The 13,924-nt window shown below is 44.7% G+C and overlaps 1 protein-coding gene across 1 annotated transcript in view; it reads right to left on the bottom strand.

The window, feature by feature from the left end:
• Positions 1-13,924, bottom strand: part of LOC137355310 (synaptopodin 2-like protein) — a 47,254-nt gene that overhangs the window by 32,387 nt on the left and 943 nt on the right. The gene's annotated exons all lie outside the window — the stretch shown is intronic.

Genomic DNA, 13,924 nt, shown 5'->3' with positions numbered 1-13,924 from the left:
GAATCTTGGGGTTTGTTTCTTGTTAGTTGTCTATGTGATAGATTGTGGATAGCAGTGATCTGCAGTTTGCCTGATTGCTATCTCAGGACATGGCTCATTGTGAGGAGAGACTCTGGGTAAAAATTATAACAGTCCCCCAATTAGGACCATTTGTAATATATCAATAGAGTGGCATGTGGCAGTAATCAATGCCACAGGACAAAAATGGGCATCACAATGACCAAATCAAACTTTTAAAAAGTTGTCATTACATTGTGAACTGGTTTTCATCGTCAATTATATAAAATATATCCAGCCCTTCCAGCAGTCACAGAATACTTCAAGTGCACCCATGGGCTCCGCTCCTCTCTAAGATCACCCAGCACACAGAGCATTGGAGAGGAATTTCCTGGGTTGGTTGCAGGCTCTTTCTCACTTCCCCCAGTCAATAGTGCAGTTAGGACATGAATGAATGGTGCTTGAGGTTGCACCATTGACTGAATGAGCCTTTATGGGTCCCATGGTTTCTTTCTCATCCTTGTTTTCAAAGGATTATGTTTGTAAAGCTATTGTTTAAATTAAAACTGGTCCCTTCAATCACATTACACTTAATAACGGCAGCTACTTTAATTAAAGCTCTTAATTAATTTTCAGCTTCAGTTAATCTGCAATAGCAATTCAGAGTTACTCTTCCCAGTCTGCTATTTGGAGCTTTTATTCAGCATCTAAAGAACTTGTTGCTTTTTCCATTTCCTCAAACTTTCAGCCAGTAACATTCCAGAAATTACTGATGTGGTCACATTGGGTTATCAGAAACACATCCCCTACATATAAAGGGATGTCAAGAATTCGGGGTTTTTGTAATTGTTTGGAGTTTGACTAATGCTGGTGATTACATGTCAAAGGAAATATCAGTACTTGAAGACCAAAGCATCGTTGCTTCTATTTCTGTTCCTTCGTCCAACAGAAAGTAAGCTATCCAACATCTGGATGTGAATATCCCCACTCCTCTTTGGCTGGACCATCAGCGACTAGACTTGGGTTGCCTTCTCCAGAATATCTTTTCCTTGCTTCTCCACTGACTCATCTGGATCGGGCAATTGGAAGAAAGGGAAGTGATTTGGAGTACTTGCTCCTTCTGGTCAGTATCTCAGTGTCCCAGTATAGCTATAGGGCCAATCCTTGCTGTGTCTTTTTCGAACGTCTTTCAATGCATTTTGTGAGATGCAGTTTGCATGGTTTCATAAGAAGAAGGGTTAATCTGGATCCTGTTGCAATCTGTATATCCATGTTTACTTTGGGCTATGAAGACATTAATAGAGCCAAACAAGGACTTTAGATGGCATTGATGAAATTGATTCATTTCCTTTGAAGAAAAGAATGGATTTGTGTGTGACAGAAAATATATTTGTAATGAGGGATCCTTACTAATGTCAGTTTCTTCAACATATTTCTTTATTTTTTAACATTCATTTTATTTATTCATGTGATGTGGGCATCACTGGCTAGGCCAGCATTTATTACCCATCCCTAACTGCCCTTGAGAAGGTGGTGGTGAGCCGCATTGAACCGCTGCAGTCCTTGGGGTGTAGGTAAATGCTGTTAGGAAGGGAATTCCAGGAATTTGACCCAGAGACAGTGAAGTAACAGCGATATACGCCCAAGTCAGGATGGTGTGTCACTTGGAGGGGATCTTGCAGGTGGTGGTGTTTCCATGCATCTGCTGCCCTTGTTCTTTTAGGTGGTAGGGTCGCGGGTTTGGAAGGTGCTGTCGAAGGAGCCTTGGTTGCAGTGCACACTGTGCGTCGGTGGTGGAGGGAGTGATTGTTGAAGGTGGGGTGGATGGGGTGCCAATCAAGTGAACTGCTTTGTCCTGGATGGTGTCAAGCTTCTTGAGTGTTGTTGGAGCTGCACTCATCTAGGCAAGTGGAGAGTATTCCATCACACTCCTGACTTGTGCCTTGCAGATGGTGGACAGGCTTTGGAGAGTCAGGAGGGGACTTACTTGCTGCAGAATTCCCAGCCACTGACCTGCTCTTCTAGCCACAGCATTTATGTGGTTGGTCCAGTTCACTTTCTGGTCAATGGTAACCCCGAGAATGTTGATAGTGGGGGATTCAGCGATGGTAATACCATTGAATGTCAAGGGGAAATGGTTAGATTCTCCCTTGTTTGAGATGGTCATTGCCTGGCACTCATGTGGCGCGAATGTTACTTGCCACTTATCAGCCTAAGCCTGGACACGGGCTGCTTCATTATCTGAGGAGTTGCAAATGGTGCTGAACATTGTGCAATCATCAGCGAACATCCCCACTTCTGACCTTATGATGGAGGAAAGGTCATTGATGAAGCAGCTGAAGATGGTTGGGCCTAGGACACTACCCTGAGGAACTCCTGCAGTGATGTCCTGTGACTGAGATGATTGACCACCAACAACCACAACCATCTTCCTTTGTGCTAGGTTTGACTACAACCAGCATAGGGTTTTCCCCCTGATGCCCAAAGACTTCAGTTTTGCTAGGGCTCTTTAATGCCATTCTTGGTCAAATGCTGCCTTGATGTCAAGGGCAGTCACTCTCACTTCACCTCTGGAGTTCAGCTTTTTTGTCCATGTTTGGACAAAGGCTGTAATGAGGTCAGGCGTTGAGTGGCCCTGGCAGAACCCAAACTGACTGTTGGTGAGCAGGTTATTGCTGAGCAAGTGCCGCTTGATAGCACTGTTGACGACCCCTTCCATCACTTTGCTGATGATCGAGAATAGACTGCTGGGGCGGTAATTGGCCGGGTTGCATTTGTCCTGCTTTTTGTGTACAGGACATACCTGGGCAATTTTCCACATTGCCGGGTAGATGCCAGTATTGTAGCTGTACTCGAACAGCTTGGCTAGGCGTGTGGCTAGATCTGGAGCACAAGTCTTCAGTACTATTGCCGGCATGGTGTCAGGGCCCATAGTCTTTGCAGTATCCATGGCCTTCAGCCGTTTCTTGATATCACGTGGAGTGAATCGAATTGGCTGAAGACTGGCATCTGTGATGCTGGGGACCTCAGGAGGAGGCCGAGATGGATCATCCACTTAGCACTTCCGGCTGAAGATGGATGCAAATGCTTCAGCCTTATCGTTTGCACTGATGTGCTGGGATTCACCATCATTGAGGATGGGGATATTTGTGGAGCCACCTCCTCCTGTTAGTTTTTTAATTGTCCACCACCATTCACGACTGGATGTGGCAGGACTGCAGAGCTTAGCTCTGATCTATTGGTTGTGGGCTCACCCTATCTATCACATGCTGCTTGTGCTGTTTGGCATGCAAGTAGTCCTGGGTTGTAGTTTCACCAGGCTGACACCTAATTTTGAGGTATGCCTGGTGCTGCTCCTGGCATGCCCTCTTGCACTCTTCATTGAACCAGGGTTGGTCTCCTGGCTTGATGATAATGGTCGAGTGGGGGATATGCCGAGCCATAAGGTTACAGATTGTGGTTGAATACAATTCTGCTGCTGCTGATGGCCCACAGCGGCTCATGGATGCCCAGTTTTGAGTTGCTAGATCTGTTCCATTTTGCACAGTGGTAGTGCCACACAACACGATGGTGGGTATCCTCAATGTGAAGATGGAACTTTATCTCCACAAGGACTGTGCAGTGGTGACTCCTACCAATACTATCATGGACAGATTATGACAGGTAGATTAATGAGGACGAGCTTAGTAGGTTCCCTCACGACCTGCCACAGACCCAGTCTAGCAGCTATGTCCTTTAGGACTCGGCCAGCTCAGTCAGTAGCGGTGTTTGATCTGATGCCATGAGACTTCATGGGGTCTGGAGTCAATCTTGAGGACTTCCAGGGCAACTCCCTCCTGACTGCATACCACTGTGCCGCCACCTCTGGTGGGCCTGTCCTGCTGGTGGGACAGGACATACCCAGGGTATGGTGGTGTGATGGTGGTGTTTAGTTTTAGTTTAGAGATACAGCACTGAAACAGGCCCTTCGGCCCACCGAGTCTGTGCCGACCATCAACCACCCATTTATACTAATCCTACACTAATCCCATATTCCTACCACATCCCCATCTGTCCCTACATTTCCCTACCACCTACCATTGTCTGCAAGGTATGATTCTGTGAGTATGACTATGTCAGGCTGTTGCTTGACTAGTCTGTGGGACAGCTCTCCCAACTTTGGCACAAGCCCCCAGATGTTAGTAATGGAGAACTTTGCAGAGTCGACAGGGCTGTGTTTGCTGTTGTCGTTTCCAGTGCCTAGGTCGATGCTGGGTGGTGCGTCTCGTTTCATTCCTTTTCTTACACTTTGTAGCGGTTTGATACAACTGAGTGACTTGCTAAGCCATTTCAGAGGCATGCAAGAGTCAACCACATTGCTCATTTAATAAGAAACTGAACAAAATTTTGAATTACAATTTAGGATTCGGAGTAACCTGGAGAGCGCTGCAACACAATCAATTTGTGTCATGCGGTTATTTAATGATGACTGAAGCTTTTTTTAGCTCAACTATAGAACTGACAGCACTGTTCCCATACCTGACACTGTCTAATCCAAGGGTTGTGTGAGTCATTGCATACTTAATGCATGAGGGCATGTTTAGGACTGAGTTATTGCCAGATGTCATGAGCTTGTGTCGAGAGTCCGTTCAGTTTAACTAAATATAGTTCTGGTTATATGATGCTATACTGGTGATTTGAACGGGTGTTATTTCATGGTTCTAGGCTACACCCATAGGATAGCTTTAACCTAGTCCACCTGGGTAATAACCTGGTAATAACCATATTAATACATAGCTACAACATTTTAATGAACTAATGAAGATGATCCCAGGAGTGAGAGGCTTTAGTTATAAAGAGGAACTAGAGAAACTGTGGCTCTTTTGACTAGAAAATAAGAGGAGAACTGGTTGAGGGGTTCAAAATTATAACAGAAGTATTAATAAAGTAAATAGGGATAAACTATTTTCACTGGTCAGTAAGTCAGTAACTTTGGGCGTCAAACTTGAGATCATCACTAAAAGGGATAAGAGAGACGTTAGGAGTTTTATGTCCAGCCAGATGCAGCATAGAGAGAGAATCCAGAATCGTTTCCAAAAAGGGAAATGGATAAATATTTGAAAACTTTATTAAAGAGTGGCAGAAAGACCAGAGGATGTGAACTGAGTGGATAGCTCTTTTACAGTGGCTAGAACAGACATGATGGGTTAAATGGCCTCTTTCTGTGCTGCAAAATTCTACATTGGACGGATATAAAATGAAACAAAATGATCCAATGTCGAGGTAGGTATCTCCATAGTGTGGTCTAATTGTGTGTTGGTTAGCATCCTTCCATCTCTGAAAGATGATGGACACACAGCAAACAATCCATTTAGCTGGGGTGTCTTCCCATGGTGCACCTTTGCTGATGGCTATGAAGGCCAATCCTTGAGAGGCAGGTTCTGCCACAAGTGCCGCACGTGAAGCTGCCAAGTGATGCTGTGAGTTGTTGTTTTTGACACTGGCAGCTGTTGCCAAGCTGCTGTAGCAACTGGTCATCGTGGTAGTGCACACCCATCCACAGGATGTGTCGCCATTTCCCTCTTTCGTCAGCTAGTGACTCCCAGATGCAATAGTCAACATTTTGGGTCTTCATGTCACACTTGCAAGCATCATTGAAGCAGAGCTTTGGGCACCCACTGGTTGTCTGGCCCCAACTACCTCACCATACAGAAGGTCCTTGAGTATGAGACCGTGTTCCATCTTGCAGACGTCTCCGATCCACCGAAGCCACCTCTGTTTGATTAGTACCAGCGCACTTGGGAGCTTTGCCTTTGAGATGACTGCTGCAGTCTAATTAACAATCCTTCCCCACAAGTGGGGAGATGAGGAGAATTTGTTTTATGCAGTGAGTTGTTGTGATCTGGAATGCGCTGCCTGAAAGGGCGGTGGATGCAGATTCAATAGTAACTTTCAAAAGGAACTTGGATAAATACTTGAAGGGGAAACATTTGCAGGGATATGGGGAAAGAGCAAGGGAGTGGGACTAATTGGATAGCTCTTTCAAAGAACTGGCACAGGCACGATGAATGGCCTCCTTCTGTACTATATACTCCATGAAATGTATATCACTAGCTTAAGATATTTAACCAGGATATTCGGTGCAGGGGTGTCCACAGAATGCTTGCCACCAAGAGAGCCTTCTGGTGAACACTCCATGGTTGTGCTTTCTTGTTGCCACAAATCCTCTGCCACTTGTGTCACTAATCTGGACAAGCAGACAGGAACTTGGTTCAACTTCTCATTCACTGGACATTTCTTCAGATGTTACAGTAATGTGTTAGCAGCACACTCTAGCCTGTACCCACCATATATTGATGGTGAAACACAGGCAAAACACTATCATCTAAGCCAGCTGACATCACCACAGGCCAAACACCAAACACACAGTTATGTTAGCATGCAATATCTAAACGTCCTCTCACCTTCCCCATGACCAGAATTGTCTGCCTCAAATCCAAATTATTTGTAGAACATTTAGCAGAAGAAGGGGTGATCTTCTTTTCATGGGCTCAGTGAAAGTGGCCTCCCAACAAACTATATAATGCATGCCCCCTTAATCCAATACAATCACACAGCGGGGTGTAAATCTTTGTCATTAACTACAGGGACAAGATTTTAGATATAAATCTGGAAGCAAGACAATATTTTATTAATGAAATAAAACACCAGTCCTCAGCAATACCTTCTTCGTTGTATTCTTTCTGTGACTTTACACTAAGTTTGCAAGTAGTTCATTTTTCCCTCACTGACCTGGGGGTACTGAGACCGCCAAAATACCAGCCCTGCTGAGATCAGCCAACTCAATGGGCCAAATGGCCTGTTTCTGTGCTATATAACTCTATGACACAACCTAGACCCAAGATTGAACAGAGCTTTCCTACTCTGTATTTCTCAACTATTCATTGGCTCAGTGACTGGGGACAATGTCCCCACCATCCTGCCCCACCTCACCATTTTGAACACTCAGATCAGATATTTCCAGTTTAGTTGCAGGGAAGTACTCTGTTCTAACAATGTGCCTTAGTCCCAATCTGTGCAAAGTTCTGAAAATCTCCATTGCCCGTACTAGCTAACTTTAACCTTTCTGAATGAAATTCGTTGCTAGGGTTTTCATACTTCTTTTGTGTGTAGGACCTTCTGAAAATATTGACACATTACCAGGGACCCTCATTGAATTCCCAAAAGGAAATCAGTAATGTAATTTTCATTAGTATTCATTCAAACAAGCTGCAATATAGCATCTTACTGGACCCAGCAGGGTGGTGCAAGGTGCTCAGGCAGTTTGAACATAAGAAAATAAGAAGATAAGAAATAGGAGCAGGAAGAGGCCATTCGGCCCCACCAACCTGCTCCCCCATCCAATAAGATCATGGCTGATCTTCTACCTTAACTCCACTTTACTGCCCTATCCCCATATTTCTTGATTCCTTTAATGTCCAAAACTCTGTTGACCTCTGTCTTGAATATCCTGAATGATTGAGCATCCACAACTCTGCGATAGAGAATTCAAAAGGTTCATAATCCACTGAGTGAATAAATATCTCCTCTTCCCAGTTCTAAATGGCCAACCCCTTATTCTGAGACTGTGACCCCTAGCTCTAGAATTCAGTCAGGCGAAACATCCTCCCAACATCTTTCCCTCAAGCCTCTTCAGAATGTTAAATGTTTCAATGGGATCACCTCTCAATTCTTCCAACAGCTAGGAAATATAGGCCTAGTCTACTCAAACTTTCTTCATAGGACAATCTCTTCAATGCAGGAATCAGTCTAGTGAACCTCATTTGCACTCTCTCTAAGGTAAGTATATCCTCTAAGGCAGGTCTATACTTCCTCAAGTAAGGAGAGCAAGATTGTCGACAGTACTCCAGGTATGGTCTCACAAAGGTCCTCTCACCAAGCATTCTTTACTCAAACTCCAATCCTTTTGTAATAAATGCAATCACACTATTTGCTTTCCTAATTACTTGCTCTACCTACATGTTAACTTTCATGTACAAGGACACTCAGATCCCTCTGAATACCAACATTTCCTATTGTGACCCTCTGGTGTACTCAAACATTCCACTCAACATGACAGCAAGGACAGGTGTCGACAAAGTAACCTTCAAAGTATTCAGCACTGCCAACTAACGGGAGCATGAAGCTGACAACTGGCACTCAAATATACCAACGATGACTTCACAGATTTTATATTCATGGCACTTCGCAAAATGCCTTTTAATTCATGTATATCCTCAGAAAAGTAGGTTTGAAAATGAACACACATGACCTCCTTGCCAATTATTTTGATTTAATTCAGAGTTTGCTTGATGACATTTGCCTTCCAACAAAAGACTCACATTTTAATGACAAGTTCCAGATTCATGTCTATGGACAAGGCTACAGTTTCCACTGATCATAATCTTATCAGCAAAACAAGGCTACAGTTTCCTGACTCATAAAACATCCTAATTTCAACCAAAATAAGATCAGAATTTCTGATTTTCCTAACCTGTATCCCCAAATCAAGTTTCTACTTCTTCTTTTAAACCAACTCTAAACTAAGGCTACAGTTTCCACTGTTCCGTTAACCTATCCCTGTACTAAGCTGCCCTTAACTCTATTCCAAAATAAGACCGCAGTTTTTGTAAACCATTAACCTAATTTTGAAAAGTGGCAAAATAAATGAAACTGTGGATTGACATGTTTCCATAGATACAATAAGCCTAAAAATGTTTCCTTGGCTTTAATCTATCACACACCAGTATCATAAATTCTCTGTAAGGAGTGAAGTTAAAATTTCAATCAGTTTTGGCTGCAACTATTGCTATTCCTAAATGCTAAATGTACATCATCGCCACACATTGCTGCAATTCCAAAGCAACACGACAAATTCTGCTTACAATTTTTTTTACTAATTTTCTTTGAAAATGTTCTCTCATCCCTGCCCCTCCCTCACATCACCATTCTCCTTTCCTGTTGCACTCTCTGCAATGATTAACCCTAGCCCTCTCTGCTACTCCTAGTTCTCCTCGAGAAAATTGATGTTTGTTCTCAATCCCGTTCTGCTACTCCTGACTTGAACCGAAAGACAACGCTGCTTTAGTGCTTGTAGCTAATCCTGAGACAAGGCTACAGTTTCTACGATTGTTATTATAACTTTGCCTGTACTTGATATAACTTAGTAGTCCTGGCCAATATTCATCCCTCAATCAACATGACACAAACAGATTATCTGGTCATTTTCACACTGCTGTTTGTGGGAGCTTGCTGTGCACAAATCAGCTCTCACATTTCCTGTATTACAACAGTGACCACACTTCAAAAATACTTCATTGGCTGTAAAATGCTTTGGGACGTCCAGTTGTCATGAAAGGTGCTATATAAATGCAAATACTTTCTTTTTAATTTTAAATTGACATACTATTTAGTGACACATTGACAATGAAACAGAATTGGTCAAAGAGATCCTTAATTAGAAAATACAACAAAGTTGGCATAGAATTGTAATTATTTGCACAAATGTGTCACAAATATGTCAACTATTTCCAAAATCTGTCAGTGTATCAGTAACCAAGACTGTTCATCTCATAGATCTGAAAGGCACAGTGGTCTGGGTCCTGACGTATTTCTACGCATAAATTGTCACCTCATGAACAGGTACTGTCTTATTTTTGTGAATTCACTGTATTCCCTCTATTTCAGCTCAGTCTCCAATGTTGGTACAATTGAAACAAACTATTTTACCATCAATTACACTTCTAAGAAAGAACAAGGCCAGGAGGAATGAAGAGCCCAGTCATTTAGAATCATAGAATGCTACAACACAGAAAGAGTTCACCATGCCTGTGTCTCTATGTGAATGAATGTGTGTTTGTCTGAGTGTTAAAACAGGTACTGCTCTGCTAAATAAAATCAGAGATGATTTGGGTTTTACCAGCTGGGGTCTGAGTATGTCCATTAACATCTATATGCAATTCTCCTAACCTTTACTTTTCTGGCATAATCTAAAACAATGCTTCACTCTGAGAAAATGGCCATACTTTGTAATGAGAAAACATGTAGGTTGTCAATCACACTATTTGTTTACTGAACTTGAGTTAATCTGGCCGATCCATAGGAACAGAAGCTAAGCAATCGCCAAGTTACAGAGATTTCCAACAATAATATGAATTAACTCAGGGTCTATTCAGATGCTTTGCCCACAGGTAGTAATCAAGCCTTAAAGGGACAGGCCAGGTTAGCAGTACTTCTGCAGCTTCAATGGGTCATGAAGACAGTTGATGCTGTTGCATCATAAAGGAAGAACTTGCATTTCTATAGCACCTTTCAAAACTTCAAGATGTCTCAAAGCACTTTACAGTCAATGAAGTACATTTGGAAGTGTAGTCACTGTTGTAATGTAGGAATTTAGGAGCAATTAAAAAGATTTTTTTACTATTTCTTTTTCTTCTTTTGGGCCTCCTTATCTCGAGAGACAATGGATACGCGCCTGGAGGTGGTCAGTGGTTTGTGAAGCAGCGCCTGGAGTGGCTATAAAGGCCAATTCTGGAGTGACAGACTCTTCCACAGGTGCTGCAGAGAAATTTGTTTGTTGGGGCTGTTGCACAGTTGGCTCTCCCCTTGCGCCTCTGTCTTTTTTCCTGCCAACTACTAAGTCTCTTCGACTCGCCACAATTTAGCCCTGTCTTTATGGCTGCCCGCCAGCTCTGGCGAATGCTGGCAACTGACTCCCACGACTTGTGATCAATGTCACACGATTTCATGTCACGTTTGCAGACGTCTTTATAACGGAGACATGGACGGCCGGTGGGTCTGATACCAGTGGCGAGCTCGCTGTACAATGTGTCTTTGGGGATCCTGCCATCTTCCATGCGGCTCACATGGCCAAGCCATCTCAAGCGCCGCTGACTCAGTAGTGTGTATAAGCTGGGGGTGTTGGCCGCTTCAAGGACTTCTGTGTTGGAGATATAGTCCTGCCACCTGATGCCAAGTATTCTCCGAAGGCAGCGAAGATGGAATGAATTGAGACGTCGCTCTTGGCTGGCATACGTTGTCCAGGCCTCGCTGCCGTAGAGCAAGGTACTGAGGACACAGGCCTGATACACTCGGACTTTTGTGTTCCGTGTCAGTGCGCCATTTTCCCACACTCTCTTGGCCAGTCTGGACATAGCAGTGGAAGCCTTACCCATGCGCTTGTTGATTTCTGCATCTAGAGACAGGTTACTGGTGATAGTTGAGCCTAGGTAGGTGAACTCTTGAACCACTTCCAGAGCGTGGTCGCCAATATTGATGGATGGAGCATTTCTGACATCCTGCCCCATGATGTTCGTTTTCTTGAGGCTGATGGTTAGGCCAAATTCATTGCAGGCAGACGCAAACCTGTCGATGAGACTCTGCAGGCATTCTTCAGTGTGAGATGTTAAAGCAGCATCGTCAGCAAAGAGGAGTTCTCTGATGAGGACTTTCCGTACTTTGGACTTCGCTCTTAGACGGGCAAGGTTGAACAACCTGCCCCCTGATCTTGTGTGGAGGAAAATTCCTTCTTCAGAGGATTTGAACGCATGTGAAAGCAGCAGGGAGAAGAAAATCCCAAAAAGTGTGGGTGCGAGAACACAGCCCTGTTTCACACCACTCAGGATAGGAAAGGGCTCTGATGAGGAGCCACCATGTTGAATTGTGCCTTTCATATTGTCATGGAATGAGGTGATGATACTTAGTAGCTTTGGTGGACATCCGATCTTTTCTAGTAGTCTGAAGAGACCACGTCTGCTGACGAGGTCAAAGGCTTTGGTGAGATCAATGAAAGCAATGTAGAGGGGCATCTGTTGTTCACGGCATTTCTCCTGTATCTGACGAAGGGAGAACAGCATGTCAATAGTCGATCTCTCTGCACGAAAGCCACACTGTGCCTCAGGGTAGACGCGCTCGGCCAGGTTCTGGAGCCTGTTCAGAGCGACTCGAGCAAAGACTTTCCCCACTACGCTGAGCAGGGAGATTCCACGGTAGTTGTTGCAGTCACCGCGGTCACCTTTGTTTTTATAGAGGGTGATGATGTTGGCATCGCGCATGTCCTGGGGTACTGCTCCCTCGTCCCAGCACAGGCATAGCAGTTCATGTAGTGCTGAGAGTATAGCAGGCTTGGCACTCTTGATTATTTCAGGGGTAATGCTGTCCTTCCCAGGGGCTTTTCCGCTGGCTAGGGAATCAATGGCATCACTGAGTTCCGATTTGGTTGGCTGTATGTCCAGCTCATCCATGACTGGTAGAGGCTGGGCTGCATTGAGGGCAGTCTCAGTGACAGCATTCTCCCTGGAGTACAGTTCTAGGTAGTGCTCAACCCAGCGGTCCATCTGTTTGCGTTGGTCAGTGATTATGTCCCCCGATTTAGATTTGAGGGGGGTGATCTTCTTGATGGTTGGCCCAAGAGCTCTCTTCATGCCATCATACATTCCTCTGATGTTTCCGGTGTCTGAGGCCAGCTGAATATGACTGCATAGGTGTTGCCAGTAGTCGTTTGCGCAACGCCTAGCTGTTCTTTGTGCATTACTTCTGGCTGCTTTAAGTGCTGCGGATGTTAAATCGCTGGGGGCTTTCTTGTAGTTCAAAAGTGCAATGCGCTTAGCGGCTATGACAGGTTCCAGCTCTTCAATATGAGATTGAAACTTCTATGTTCTATAGGGACTTTCAAACGGCTTTTAGATAGGTATATGGATAAAGGAGAATGATGGGGTATAGATTAAACTGTCCTTGACAGAGGACAAAGGATCGGCACAACATCGTGGGCCGAAGGGCCTGTTCTGTGCTGTATTTTCTATGTTCTATGAAACCAGTCTGCATTTCTCTTCGCACTTTTGCCGTAGGTGGTCAAAGCTGACTCATAGATGGCGTCTCTGATGTGGGCCCACTTGGTCTCAGCATCCCCTGTGGGAGTGTTTTGAAGGGCTGTTACAAGTGAATTTAGAAATTTTTGTAACAGCTGTGGGTGAGAAATTCTGCTCGTGTTGATGCGCGGGTGGCCCTTCTGCTTGGAATGATGCAACTTCTTTGGTCTGAGTCTAACCTTGCTGCACACCAGGGAGTGGTCGGTGTCGCAGTCCGCACTGTGGAAGCTGCGTGTGATTTGAACACTGTTTAAGGCGGCTCGCCTTGTGACAATGAGGTCTAGCTGGTGCCAACGACGTGATCTTGGGTGCCTCCATGAAACCTGGTGACAGGGTTTAGTGTGAAAGAACGAGTTGGTGATGCAGAGGTTATGATAGGTACACAACTCAAGCAGTCTCTGCCCGTTCTCATTCATCCTTCCAACGCCATAGCGCCCAAGGCAGGAGGGCCATGAGTCATGGTCGGCCCCAACCCTGGCATTAAAGTCCCCCAGCAGGAATAGGTGTTCGGTGTTGGGGATGCTGCTAATGATGTTATGGAGTTGTTCATAGAACTGGTCTTTAGCTTCAGGTGCGGAGCAGAGTGTTGGAGCATAGATGCTGAGTAGGTGTACTGGACCAGAGGTGGTGAGCAGTCGGATGGACAGTATGCGTTCCGAGCCATTTGAGGGAGGCTCTATCATGCTGAGCAAGGAGTTTCTGATGGCGAAGCCCACTCCATGCTGTCTTGGTTCTTCAGGATCCCTGCCCTGCCAGAAGAAGGTGTAGTCTTGCTCTGCTAGAGAGCCACTCGCGGGGAGGCGAGTCTCCTGAAGTGCTGCAATGTCCACATTATTCCAACCAATTCAGGAAAGAATTGACACCAAATTTCAATTCCCCCTTCCTCGCCACCTGTCACTCATTTGCCCTGCTGGACTCTGCTTTTCCGAACCTGAACTCCTTCATGTTGTGATCGGCACCTCTGGCTACGAGGACGGTTTAACTCTGTGGGTGTGTAGTTTGATTCAATCTGATATTGACCTGTTTCCATATCAGCTACTCCC

Source organism: Heterodontus francisci, chromosome 42 (assembly GCF_036365525.1).
Source record: "Heterodontus francisci isolate sHetFra1 chromosome 42, sHetFra1.hap1, whole genome shotgun sequence".
NCBI classification, from domain to species: domain Eukaryota; kingdom Metazoa; phylum Chordata; class Chondrichthyes; order Heterodontiformes; family Heterodontidae; genus Heterodontus; species Heterodontus francisci.
This window is presented reverse-complemented; position numbering and strand designations above follow the sequence as displayed.